Source organism: Hyperolius riggenbachi, chromosome 11 (genome assembly GCF_040937935.1).
Source record: "Hyperolius riggenbachi isolate aHypRig1 chromosome 11, aHypRig1.pri, whole genome shotgun sequence".
In the NCBI taxonomy this organism is placed as follows: Eukaryota; Metazoa; Chordata; class Amphibia; order Anura; family Hyperoliidae; genus Hyperolius; species Hyperolius riggenbachi.
Window position 1 is genome coordinate 114046096 of NC_090656.1, and position 14990 is coordinate 114061085.

The following is a 14990-nucleotide window of genomic DNA, read 5'->3' on the forward strand; positions in this document are numbered from 1 at the left end:
AGATATACTACCAGATGGCACATGAAGTATGAACGTGTGGGTGATTAACATCTGTTGTTCATATTTTATTATCTTAACATCTGCATTTATTGTTGGTCTGTGTTGTATTACAGTAATTGCACATTTGCACTTAATAGCGTACTACTGCTAGGTATCTATATACAATAGTACTGTTCTAATGTTTTTCGTTTATTTTTACTAATTTTTGCCGATTGCACTGTTCATCATTAATGTGTATTTTTTTAAAATTCATAATTGTTAAACAAATAGATGTTAAATACCTGTACTTAAGATTACTACATGTGTTCTTTTGTGCTGGAGGAAAGGGGTTACCTCTACATTGAAGCAGCAGCAGAGGTGAAAAATTGTCATTTTCCTTAACACTAGAGCACCACCCATTTGTAACACACAGTGCATTGGTAAACTCATTGTAAGTGGTGCATCTGCAAGTTGTGTACTGCACATGGTCACTAACTTACTAGAAAGTACAAAGAAGGGGGGTATTCTCAAAGAGAATCTGTATTGTTAAAATCGCTCAAAAGTAAACATACCAGTGCGTTAGGGGACATCTCCTATTACCCTCTGTCACAATTTCTCCTCTCCTCACCGCATTAAAAGTGGTTAAAAACAGTTTTAAAAAGTTTGTTTATAAACAAACAAAATGGCCACAAAACAGGAAGTAGGTTGATGTACAGTATGTCCACACATAGAAAATACATCCATACACAAGCAGGCTGTATACACCCTTCCTTTTGAATCTCAAGAGATCATTTGTGTGTTTCTTCCCTCTGTTCTCATGCACTGAAGTTTCAGGCTGCTCTTTTCTTCCTGCAAACAGCTTTGCCCTTGTCTGTAATTCTTCAGTATGTGAAAGCCCAGCCAGCTCAGAGGACGATTTATCCAGCTTGTAAAAGATGAGAGAAGAGAGAAGCTGCTCTAATCTAAATAATACACAGGCAGTGTGCAGAGAGGGGCCTGGAGGGGGGAGTGCATAGCAGAACCACAATACTGAAGAACTTGGCAGCCTTCCAGACACAGGCCGACAAGTCTGACAGGGGAAAGATACATTGATTTATTACAGAGACTGTGATAGCAGAAAGTGCTGCAGTTAGCCAGAACACATTAGAATAGCTTTTGGAATTTATAAGATGATAAAAAACAGGATGCAATTTTTGTTAGGGAGTCTCTTTAAAGAGAACCCAAGGTGGGGATAAAACTAAAAAAAAAAAAAAAAAAAAATCAGTGCTACCTGATCTGAGGGGGATGGGCGGATCAGGTAGCCACCATTTACACCGCTCTCCACGGCTCCTGAGCCATGCAGTAATTTAATTTCATTTTCTTGACCCCTGGGGTCAAGACGCTGATAGAGCTGCAGGGACGCGAGGGAGTGGCGGAGGCGCAGCCGGGGAGAGAGAGAGCTGCCCAATGGCAGCTTTGGAAGGCCTGCAGGAACGCCCCTAGTGGGCGTACAAGCATGCAATATCTCTCTTCCCTTATCCTCTGGAATAGCTACAATCGTAGCTAATTTCAGGTGTGGGGGGGGGGGGGGTGTCAGAAAGCGGCACAAGGAGGGAGGGGGGATTGCAAAGGCATTTCCTGCAGCAGGGAACATGCCTCTGTGTCCCATCTAACCCCACACACACCACGTCAGCACTCGTTAACCAGCCTAGCGTTACGGACAAAACTTGCTGAAAACGTTAGACGAGCTCAGCTCGTCATGCAGTCAGGCACTCACCGCTCTGATCAGCGGTGCTTTTGCTGCGTCCATCAGCTGCTGCGGGCTTTTCCCTTCCCTCTCTTCCGGCCTGATCGCCTGAAAGGCAAGATGGCGATGCCCAGCTCCTTCCCATGACACCGATCATGCGCCCCCTGCTGGGCGGCGCATGAATTACATCAGTACCTACATCCACAGTAAATCCAATCACATTACTGTAATTCAAAGTTTTTAGCAAACACCTGTACACAGTATAAAAGGATGGGCTGTTACTACTACTTCCTCTTTCAGAGTCCTCAGTGTCCAATTGCTAGTCTGCTTGTCAGCTAACTCTTGTGATTTCTGTGCTTTAATAGTGATTTCCTGCCTTTGCTTCATACAGTATTGCAGTTCTAGTCTTTCTAAAGACTGCTGTAATCTGTGTGCTTGTTTTTGCTGGATATTTTTTTTTCTGTCGCTGACCTTTGACCCTGTATCCTGCTTGGAGTCATGGCCTCGAGCTCCCGGAGGCGTCTGTGTGACCAGGAACTGCTGGATGTCCTGGAGGGAAGCAACAGTGATCAGTCACTCGTTGAGGAATCTACAGACAGCGAGATTCCCGGGGACCTGTCTTCAGAGTCCGAGAACAGTGACGAGGAGACAGTGAGTGTAGTACTTTGTGTGAGCAGGAGAGCCGGTCGCAAGCTCCGCCATCCAGGTTCCCTTTCACTGCGGTACCTGGGCAGAAGATCACATGTGACCACAGCCCGCTGTCCTACTTGGAGCTGTTTCTCACTGATGAGGTCATCCAGAAGATTGTGGAGGAGACCAATCAATATGCAGCGCAGCAGCAGGGTGCTCCTCAAAGCAGGTTCTCTAGGAGCAGGAAATGGGAACCTGTCACCTGCGATGACATCTGGGTGTTCCTGGGCCTCATCATCCTCCAGGGAGTGTTGGGAAAGCCGCTGCAGAAGTGGTACTGGACCACTAACTAGATCCTCATCACACCTTTCTTTGGATCTGTTATGCCCGAGCCCCGCTTCACCCTCATTATGAAGTACCTGCACTTCAGCAACAATGAGGACATTGATGAGGCCACCCATCCCGCTCCCAACCAGCTCATTGTTGCCAACTTCAGGGGTGTCTACGTACCGGATCGAGACATCACCGTGGATGAAAGTCTCATGGCGTACAAGGGGAGACTCAGCTGGGTGCAGTTCATTGCATGCAAAAGGGCCCGCTTTGGGGTAAAGTCCTTCATGCTCTGTGAGGCCAAGTCTGAATACATCTGGAACTCTATTATCTACACAGGCAAAGGCACCAGATTTGCACCGCAGTACAGTGAGTTTGGGTGTGCTACCTCCTCTGTGCTCACGCTTATGGAGCCATTGCTGGATCAGGGGTACTGTCTTACTACGGACAATTATTATACCTCCCCAGAACTGTACAAGCACCTGATCCAGCAGAAGACTGACGCATATGGTACGGTGAGGCCTAACCGATGCCATATGCCATCAGCCTTTTCTGCCAGGAAGCTGAAGAAAGGAGAGGTTGTTGCCTGGCAGAATGGAAAAATCATGGCTCTGCAGTGGAGGGACAAGTGGGACGTGTGCATCCTCAGCACGGTGCACAATGCTGAATCTGTGCGCACCACTACCAGTGGTAGACAGGTGGACAAGCCCAAAGCAGTCATGACCTCATGGGAGGTGTGGACAGGGCTGATGGAGCAATGACCTTTTACCCGGCTGTCCGCAAACAGCAGCGGAAATATTATTTAAAAAAATTCCGCCTCCTACTGGAACAACGCCTGTGGAACGCTTATGTGCTCTACAAACAAAACAGTGACCGGCCTGTACTGCACCATGATTTTGTGTGGCAACTTACTGAAGCCATATGCGTAAAGCATCTCCCACCGGAATCAGCAGCTAGACCGAGGCGTTGTGAACCCGGCACGATTTTCTGGACGCCACTTTCCTGAATATTTGCCACCGACCGCACATAAGGAACAACCTACAGGGAGGTGTGTGGTCTGTTGCGCCAAAAAAGGCCCCGACTGGGGAAAAAATGCACAAGGAGACCCGTACGTATTGCCTGGACTGTGATGTGGCACTTTGTGTATCCCTTGCTTCAAGGTGTACCACACAAAATAGATGTTTTAGGGGTAAACCTCTAGACTGTATATATTTTTCTGCCTCTATTTATTTATTTTTGCATATTTCTGCATTGATTAAAAAAGCAAGCTATTTCTGTTTGTCATTAATACATTTTATTTAATTTTTGACAAGAATTTGTGTTTGACACTTTTATTATACTCATAATGTATACTAAACTCTTGCTTGACTTATTTTGGTAAGTTACAGGAAAAAAGGTTATGAAAATTAATTGTACCACTTTTTTGCACGGAAATCCTGGGGAATTGGAAAGCTAGGGTGGTTAAAGGACAACTGTAGCGAGAGATACATGGAGGCTGCCATATTTATTTCATTTTAAGCAATCCCAGTTGCCTGGCTATTCTGTTAATCTTCTGCATCTAATGCCTAGGTACACACTATACAATTTTCTGGCATATTTACCTGCCAGATCGATTATTTCCAACCTGTCCGATCTAAATTTTGAACGATTTTTCAATTTTCTGATCGCTTTTTTTTTTTTTTTTTTTTCAATCGATTTTCATAGAACTGAACGAATTTTCGAGATAATTTTACACATAATTGTAAGAAAGTCCAAGTATACAACAGCAAGATTGCCATTTTGAGGAGATCTGTGTATGATTATCTGATCAAATTTACAAAACATGCTTTTGCTCTACCTGGTGTTATGCAAAATGTTGATTTGGGAGTAAATTGGATCAATATTTTACAACCTCTCCTTCACATTTCTATTTCATCAACATCCCAACATGCTGGGATCAGTTTCTCATAGACATCCAAACTGCCTAAGGCTCGGTCTACAAGTACGTACGGTTGCAGAACGCAATCCATGGCTCGGGCTCCATTTTTTTAAAAAACGGAACGCTAACTAATCTGTGCTGCCCTTTTGCAGCATACGTTTCGAGGTCCGTTTCGCGTTTTCAAAAACGTGCCCCCAGCTCTGTCCGTGGGTGGGGTGGGGGGTAACTGCCAGGAAGGGGGGCAGCGGGCACAGTGGCAGGGAGGGGGTTCGAACACTCCCTCCCACATTTGGTTCCCCCCAACACCGCTCCTCCTCCAGCTATGTGGCTATAGAATCAGCAAAAGTAATTAGCAAGTGGGGAAGCAATTACCTTCCTCTCTGCTCGACGTGGGACTTCCTGCAATGCCGCCCTTTAGTGGGCGGCATTGCAGGAAGCCACGAGCCGAGGAAGGAAGGTAATTGCTTCCCCACTAGCTGATTACGTTTGCTGATTTACTATAGCGCACATAGCTGGAAGGGGAGCAGGGACGGGGGGTCTGAACCCCCCCTCCGCTCTTCCTACTGCCCCCCCTCCTGGCTGCTACCCCCTCAGGCTACTTGGAGACATCTATGGGGGTGACGAGTGGAGAAGCAAGTAGTTGGCAATCCGGATCTCCCTCCGTTTTGTGTGCACTTTTGTCTGTATAGAGGGAGATTCTGCCAGGAAGCTCAAAGGATCATTAGCTCTGCTCTGTTTCATAGTTTAAAATACAGAGTGTAATTTGTAAACTGCAAATATTAGAGAATGCTGCAATGTTATAAAAACCTATGTAACTGAAAATAAGAATGAGACTTCTCTTTGCTTCTATTAATTATCTGTACTATAAATAGAATTCATTATATCATATTTTTTTTTCTTCTTCAGTGTCACTTTAACCCTGTAATGCAGAGGTACCCATACTTTTTCAGCCTGTGAGCTACTTTTAAAAATTTGCATGTCAAAATGATCTACCAAAGTACAATTTTAGGAGCATATTTGTATATACAGAATGGAAAATGTAGTGCCTTTGAGATCTACCATGAAGTCCTTTGCAATCTACCGGTAGATCGTGATCTACTCAATGGGCAATCCTGCTGTAATGGGTTTGGGTCCTTTTCCACTAGCAATCGCAAAAGAAAATCACAAACGCAAGCGGTTGCGAATTTTCATCAATTTTGTATTGCCATTGCAATGTTGCATTTAACATTATAGCACAACTGCTTCAAAAATTGATCAAAAAAGCGATCACGATTGAGCGAAGATTGAATTGTGATAGTGGAAAATACTTTTTGAGATTCCGATGTTAATTTAAAAACCACTAGCGTTTAGCGATGTTCAAGGAATCGCCTGCAGTGGAAAAGGGGCCGTGAATATTACTAATACACAGCACTCCCTGCATGTCAGCGCTTTATTGCCATCTACTGGCAGGACACTGTACGTTGTGGCAATTTAGATCACAGTATTCTTTTTATTTATTTTTTTTTCTTTGTTTATAATTTATTGTTCAGAAAGCACCAAAATATTATGCAGAATTAAAAAATAGTTGTGAATGATAAACCTGCATAGATTGCAAGTGCAAACTGGCATAGGAAAATATGACCTTGCCTTACACGCTTGCAAGCCAAGAGAATTTGGTGGTTCATTTTTTATTTTATTTTTTTGAGTCTTTGGCTAAACAGAGAAGATGCATACAGTGTGAACTGTCCAAACATACCCATAAAGAAATAGAGAAAATGTCTTCACATGTGCTACGCCTCTGTTAAACATTGGGCGTATTGCAGTGTGCCCTCTGTAAGCTGGCCCTAATAAAGCCAAGGGATAACAGTTTTTGGCTTCTTTGCCACCATACGTGTCTTGAGGATTGTTTGTGATCCACACAATGCTAGGGCTTCAGAACTATAATGTAAATCGGGGGAAAAAAAACTTGTAAAAACAAAACAGAGGACACCGAGAGCCCAATAGTGCAATATTGTCTGGTAAGCTCAATATATAAAATAATGTCAAAGGTTCTTATACTCACAAAGGTGGGTTACCATCAGGCAACCACTTGACAGGGAGGTGGGGAGTATTAGTACCTGACCCCACTCAGGTATAAAAGTCGCTCTCTGTAGATAGAAAAATGGGGAAAGACCCCTCCACCAGGGGTGGACTTAATAGTGCTGTAATATGTACGAACAGAGGCGCCAAGCAGAGTAAAACAATGTTCTAAAAATGATAAAAAGAGGGAAGTCGAGGTGGACTTACCTCCCTCTGGTAGTGGACATATACTCAAATGCAGAGTAAAAATATATATACAATTTATTCACCACTCCATAAAATCGCAACGCGTTTCGCGGTCAACAGTCCCGCTTCATCAGGCAGTATAGGAGCATAAAAAACTGGTTCAGGTCCATAAAGCGTGTGAGCGCCGCTTTATGGACCTGAACCAGTTTTTTATGCTCCTATACTGCCTGATGAAGCGGGACTGTTGACCGCGAAACGCGTTGCGATTTTATGGAGTGGTGAATAAATTGTATATATATTTTTACTCTGCATTTGAGTATATGTCCACTACCAGAGGGAGGTAAGTCCACCTTGACTTCCCTCTTTTTATCATTTTTAGAACATTGTTTTACTCTGCTTGGCGCCTCTGTTCGTACATATTACAGCACAATGTAAATCAGGGGAACACGTTTCCATTTGTGTGATTTGACTTTTACCCCAAACACTAGTGCCAGTTGTCTTTTTCCTGCATTTGGTATGTAATTTTCATGCAATCTCACTGACCACAACTCAAATGCAACGCTAAACTGTTTTCTGGCTATTTCCTTGTTTTAACCACTTAAGGACCGGCAGATTTTTCTATGATCTGTGCTGTGTGGACTCTTCAGCCCCCAGCACAGATCAGGTGGCAGGCAGGGCGATCAGACTTCCGCCCCCCCCCCCTTTTTTCCCACTAGGGGGGGTGTCCTGTTGGGGGGGGGGGGTTGTCTGATCGCCACTGCCTAGTTGTGCCTAGCGGGGGGGGCCTCAAAGCCCCCCTCCACAGGGATATTCCTGTCCTCTTACATCCCTGGGTGTTAACATTTAGCCTGCGAGCCGCGATCGGAGGCTCGCAGGCTGTTCACGGAGCCCCCCTCCGTGAACTGACAGGAAACCCAGGTGCACCGATATGCGTTGGCTGGTCGTTAAGTGGTTAATTTTGACTTGTAGCAAATCCTCAGAAAAAAAGCAGTCACTCAGAGGAAAATAAATCACATAAAACTGCAGCAAAAGGCATGAAAAAAAATGCTATTGCAGTGCATTTGCAGTTTGTGATATGCAGTGGAAATCAAGCTTATGGTAAAACTTCACTATTCCAGAGAGAAAAACTGTCCCTTTTTAGTTTAACTTGCAAAATGTTTCTTGTTTTAAATGTACATGCAACCTGAAGTATCATGTGAGTTTCCTAAAAGACTGTGATATGGTAGTGTCCAGTTGTGGCTGCCAGTTAATGGTATTAATGCAAGTGGTGAAAATGAGTAAGGGCCCGTTTCCACTAGAGCTAATCTGCATGCGTTTCCTGCATGCAGATTCGCATAGACAATACAAGTGGATAGGCCTGTTTCCACTTGTCAGGATGAGCGTTTTCTGTGCAGAAAAAATATGTATGGTAGACCCCGCAGAATTTGCATACCGCTATGCAATTAGCATACAATGTATTTAATAGGAAATTCGCATGCATTTTCGTATGCAAATTTTACCGCAAATTTGCGGGCGTTTTTGCATAAAATCAATGTAAAAGCACACAGGCACTGACATGGTTAAATTCGCATATTTACTAACATGCGAAAACGCCCACAAATTTGCGGTAAAATTCGCATCCGCGTGCAAATTCGTTTTGCATTTTTAGCGACTAATTCGCACCGCACAAGTGGAAACGAGCCCGAAGTATTTACTCCTCTATGCAGCTGATTACACACATGTACCAAAGTAGGGAGTTAGTGGGCAGTTGGTGCTCCATCCATAAACATTCCTGGCTTTCAATTTCTAACTTTAAAAAGGAACTCTAACTCAGGATTGAACTTTCACCCAATCAGTAGCTGATACTTCCTTTCCTATGAGATCTCTTTACCTTTTGATGAATAAATCATCAGCGATGTCTGTATGGCTGACATTGAGGTTAAACCCATCCCACAGCGTGATATAGGGGCCATGACCCTGACAGTTTCCTCTCTGTGAACCTCGTATTGTGGGAAATAACACTGTTTCCAATTGCCAAGCACTATTTCCCTCTGTAAAATCTTTAGTTCTGGCAGGTGCTTAGAGATCTATGCACATTCTGTGATAACGTTCAGAATGTAAATCAGGGAGAGGAAGGATTTTACAATGGGCAAACACTGAATAAATAATTTATAAATGTAAAATATATATATATGCTACATTATATTGACTACAGTTCCTTTTTAATGTATCTGTGAGGGGATTACCAAATGCTGATATCTAAATGTATTAAAGTTCAGGTATATTTGCTTGAAAGTCAGATGGACAGAAATCTAGAAATTGATATTGCTGTGTCTCATGGTGAACCTGCTTAACCACTTGAGGACCTAGGGCTTTCTACCCCTTAAGGACCGGCCACTTTTTTTCCATTCAGACCACTGCAGCTTTCACGGTTTATTGCTCGCTCATACAACCTACCACCTAAATGAATTTTGGCTCCTTTTCTTGTCACTAATAAAGCTTTCTTTTAGTGCTATTTGATTGCTCCTGCGATTTTTACTTTTTATTATATTCAGCAAAAAAGACATGAATTTTGGCAAAAAAATGATTTTTTTAACTTTCTGTGCTGACAGTTTTCAAATAAAGTAAAATTTCTGTATACATGCAGCGCGAAAAATGTGGACAAACATGTTTTTGATAAAAAAAACCCATTCAGTGTATATTTATTGGTTTGGGTAAAAGTTATAGCGTTTACAAACTATGGTGCAAAAAGTGAATTTTCCCATTTTCAAGCATCTCTGACTTTTCTGACCACCTGTCATGTTTCATGAGGGGCTAGAATTCCAGGATAGTATAAATACCCCCCAAATGACCCCATTTTGGAAAGAAGACATCCCAAAGTATTCACTGAGAGGCATAGTGAGTTCATAGAAGATATTATTTTTTGTCACAAGTAAGCGGAAAATGACACTTTGTGAAAAAAAAAAAAAAAAAAAAAAAAGTTTCCATTTCTTCTAACTTGCGACAAAAAAAAATGAAATCTGCCACGGACTCACCATGCCCCTCTCTGAATACCTTGAAGTGTCTACTTTCCAAAATGGGGTCATTTGTGGGGTGTGTTTACTGTCCTGACATTTTGGGGGTGCTAAATTGTAAGCACCCCTGTAAAGCCTAAAGGTGCTCATTGGACTTTGGACCCCTTAGTGCAGTTAGGCTGCAAAAAAGTGCCACACATGTGGTATTGCCGTACTCAGGAGAAGTAGTATAATGTGTTTTGGGGTGTATTTTTACACATACCCATGCTGGGTGGGAGAAATATCTCTGTAAATGACAATTTGTTAATTTTTTTTACACACAATTGTCCATTTACAAAGATCTTTCTCCCACTCAGCATGGGTATGTGTAAAAATACACCACAAAACACATTATACTACTTCTCCTGAGTACGGCGATACCACATGTGTGGCACTTTTTTGCACCCTAACTGCGCTAAAGGGCCCAAAGTCCAATGAGTACCTTTAGAATTTCACAGGTCATTTTGAGAAATTTCGTTTCAAGACTACTCCTCACGGTTTAGGGCCCCTAAAATGCCAGGGCAGTATAGGAACCCCACAAATGACCCCATTTTAGAAAGAAGACACCCCAAGGTATTCCGTTAGGAGTATGGTGAGTTCATAGAAGATTTTATTTTTTGTCAAAAGTTAGCGGAAAATGACACTTTGTGAAAAAACACAATTAAAATCAATTTCCGCTAACTTTTGACAAAAAAATAAAAACTTCTATGAACTCACCATACTCCTAACGGAATACCTTGGGGTGTCTTCTTTCTAAAATGGGGTCATTTGTGGGGTTCCTATACTGCCCTGGCATTTTAGGGGCCCTAAACCGTGAGGAGTAGTCTTGAAACGAAATTTCTCAAAATGACCTGTGAAATTCTAAAGGTACTCATTGGACTTTGGGCCCTTTAGCGCAGTTAGGATACACATGTGGTATCGCCGTACTCAGGAGAAGTAGTATAATGTGTTTTGTGGTGTATTTTTACACATACCCATGCTGGGTGGGAGAAATACCTCTGTAAATGGACAATTGTGTGTAAAAAAATCAAAAGATTGTCATTTACAGAGGTATTTCTCCCACCCAGCATGGGTATGTGTAAAAATACACCCCAAAACACATTATACTACTTCTCCCGAGTACGGCGATACCACGTGTGTGGCACTTTTTTGCACCCTAACTGCACTAAGGGGCCCAAAGTCCAATGAGTACCTTTAGGATTTCACAGGTCATTTTTGTTTCAAGACTACTCCTCACGGTTTAGGGCCCCTAAAATGCCAGGGCAGTATAGGAACCCCACAAATGACCCCATTTTAGAAAGAAGACACCCCAAGGTATTCCGTTAGGAGTATGGTGAGTTCATAGAAGTTTTTATTTTTTTGTCACAAGTTAGCGGAAATTGATTTTAATAGTTTTTTTCACAAAGTGTCATTTTCCGCTAACTTGTGACAAAAAATAAAATCTTCTATGAACTCACCATACTCCGTACGGAATACCTTTGGGTGTCTTCTTTCTAGAATGGGGTCATTTGTGGGGTTCCTATACTGCCCTGGCATTTTAGGGGCCCTAAACCGTGAGGAGTAGTCTTGAAACCAAATGTCGCAAAATGACCTGTGAAATCCTAAAGGTACTCATTGGACTTTGGGCCCCTTAGCGTACTTGGGGTGTAAAAAAGTGCCACACATGTGGTACCGCCGTACTCAGGAGAAGTAGTATAATGCGTTTTGGGGTGTATTTTTACACATACCCATGCTAAGTGGGAGAAATATCTCTGTAAATGACAATTGTTTGATTTTTTTACACACAATTGTCCATTTACATAGAAATTTCTCCCACCCAGCATGGGTATGTGTAAAAATACACCCCAAAACACATTATACTACTTCTCCTGAGTACGGCGGTACCACATGTGTGACACTTTTTTGCAGCCTAGGTGCGCTAAGGGGCCCAACGTCCTATTCACAGGTCATTTTGAAGCATTTGTTTTCTAGACTACTCCTCGCGGTTTAGGGCCCCTAAAATGCCAGGGCAGTATAGGAACCCCACAAGTGACCCCATTTTAGAAAGAAGACACCCCAAGGTATTCCGTTAGGTGTATGGCGAGTTCATAGAAGATTTTATTTTTTGTCACAAGTTAGTGAAAAATGACACTTTGTGAAAAAAAACCAATAAAAATTAATTTCCGCTAACTTTTGACAAAAAATAAAATCTTCTATGAACTCGTCATACACCTAACAGAATACCTTGGGGTGTCTTTTTTTCTAAAATGGGGTCACTTGTGGGGTTCCTATACCGCCCTGGCATTTTACAGGCCCAAAACCGTGAGTAGTCTGGAAACCAAATGTCTCAAAATGACTGTTCAGGGGTATAAGCATCTGCAAATTTTGATGACAGGTGGTCTATGAGGGGGCGAATTTTGTGGAACCGGTCATAAGCAGGGTGGCCTTTTAGATGACAGGTTGTATTGGGCCTGATCTGATGGATAGGAGTGCTAGGGGGGTGACAGGAGGTGATTGATGGGTGTCTCAGGGGGTGGTTAGAGGGGAAAATAGATGCAATCAATGCACTGGGGAGGTGATCGGAAGGGGGTCTGAGGGGGATCTGAGGGATTGGCCGAGTGATCAGGAGCCCACACGGGGCAAATTGGGGCCTGATCTGATGGGTAGGTGTGCTAGGGGGTGACAGGAGGTGATTGATGGGTGTCTCAAGGTGTGATTAGAGGGGGGAATAGATGCAAGCAATGCACTGGCGAGGTGATCAGGGCTGGGGTCTGAGGGCATTCTGAGGGTGTGGGCGGGTGATTGAGTGCCCTAGGGGCAGATAGGGGTCTAATCTGATAGGTAGCAGTGACAGGGGGTGATTGATGGGTAATTAGTGGGTGTTTAGGGTAGAGAATAGATGGAAACACTGCGCTTGGGTGGTGATCTGATGTCGGATCTGCGGGCGATCTATTGGTGTGGGTGGGTGATCAGTTTGCCCGCAAGGGGCAGGTTAGGGGCTGATTGATGGGTGGCAGTGACAGCGGGTGATTGATGGGTGGCAGTGACAGGGGGTGATTGATGGGTGGCAGTGACAGGGGGTGATTGATAGGTGATTGACAGGTAATCAGTGGGTTATTACAGGGGAGAACAGATGTAAATATTGCACTGGCGAATTGATAAGGGGGGGGTCTGAGGGCAATCTGAGCGTGCAGGCGGGCGATTGGGTGCCCGCAAGGGGCAGATTAGGGTCTGATCTGATGGGTAACAGTGACAGGTGGTGATAGGTGGTGATAGGGGGTGATTGATGGGTAATTAGTGGGTGTTTAGAGGAGAGAATAGATGTAAACAATGGATTTGGGAGGTGATCTGATGTCGGATCTGCGGGCGATCTATTGGTGTGGGTGGGTGATCAGATTGCCCGCAAGGGGCAGGTTAGGGGCTGATTGTTGGGTGGCAGTGACAGGGGGTGATTGATGGGTGATAGGTGATTGGCAGGTGATTGACAGGTGATCAGTGGGTTATTACAGGGAAGGACAGATGTAATTAATGCACTGGCGAATTGATAAGGGGGGGGGGGGTCTGAGGGCAATCTGAGCGTGTGGGCGGGTGATTGGGTGCCCGCAAGGGGCAGATTAGGGTCTGATAGTGACAGGGGGTGATTGACGGGTGATTGATGGGTGATTGATGGGTGATTGATGGGTGATTGATGGGTGATTGACAGGTGATTGACAGGTGATTGACAGGTGATCAGGGGGATAGATGCATACAGTAAACAGGGGGGGGGGGGTCTGGGGAGAATCTGAGGGGTGGGGGGTGATCAGGAGGGGGCAGGGAGCAGGGTGGGGGATAAAAAAAAAATAGCGTTGACAGATAGTGACAGGGAGTGATTGATGGGTGATTAGGGGGGTGATTGGGTGCAAACAGGGGTCTGGGGGGTGGGCAGGGGGGGGGTCTGATGGGTGCTGTGGGCGATCTGGGGCAGGGGGGGGGGGAAATCAGTGTGCTTGGTGCAGACTAGGGTGGCTGCAGCCTGCCCTGGTGGTCCCTCGGACACTGGGACCACCAGGGCAGGAGGCAGCCTGTATAATACACTTTGTAAACATTACAAAGTGTATTATACATTTTGTATGCGGCGATCGCGGGGTTAACATCCCGCCGGCGCTTCCGTATAGCCGGCGGGATGTTGCGGCGGGTGAGCGGCGCCAGGCGGAGGCGGAGGATCGCGTCACTGATGACGCGATCGCTCCGCCCATGCCCCTACAAGGACCGCCGCCAATTGTCAATACGGCGGTCCTTGCGGGGTGCACTTCCCGGCCGCCAATTGTCAATACGGCGGTCGGGAAGTGGTTAAAGAGAATCTGTACTCTAACATTCTTACAATAAAAAGCATACCATTCTATTCATTATGTTCTCCTGGGCCCCTCTGTGCTGTTTCTGCCACTCCCTGCTGAGATCCTAGCTTGTAATTGCCAGCTTTAGGCAGTGTTTACCAACAAGACATGGCTGCTAACCAGCATGTGATAGACACACAGTCTGTGACTCATACAGAGCCTGGAGGGGGTGTGTATAGCTTCTTCCTATCACAAGCAGAGCAGCACATTCCAGCCTGAGCCAACAAAGGAAAGAAGATTAGATTATATAACAGAGATAATACAGCAACTGTGCAACTAGGAAAGGCTGCAGTAAGACAGACCACATTAGAACAGGTATAGGAACTTATAGGATAGAAGAAATAAGGCTGAACATTTTGTTAGTCTCTTTAAAGCCCTACCCCTAGGTTCACAATAGAGTGCTGGTACATCGCTCATTGAAATGATTTAATAGGTCACTACGGCTACTTTCCCATCAGGGCGTTGTTTGATGCGACGTTAATGTTACACAACGTGCCCCTAACGCAACGCGTTGTACACTATAACTTGGACGTTATAGTGCATTCTTTATCCTTGCATTTGGTGCGCCATTTTCGTTGCATAGTGATGGAACAAAAACAGTGCATGCGTTACATATAAAAAAATAAAAAAAAAGCATTACTGAGCATGTGCAACACAACTAACGCAGCAGGTTCATTGCTAAATGCACAGCATGCAGCACTTTCTAAATATTGCTACACGTTACACACAAACGCAACGTGTGCACTGTGAATGTCACACAGACTTAGTATTGCTGTGCG

At 44.3% G+C, this 14990-nt stretch overlaps 1 protein-coding gene across 2 annotated transcripts in view; it reads left to right on the plus strand.

Annotated features, from left to right (window-relative positions):
- Positions 1–14990, plus strand: part of TOLLIP (toll interacting protein) — a 111157-nt gene that overhangs the window by 68188 nt on the left and 27979 nt on the right. The gene's annotated exons all lie outside the window — the stretch shown is intronic.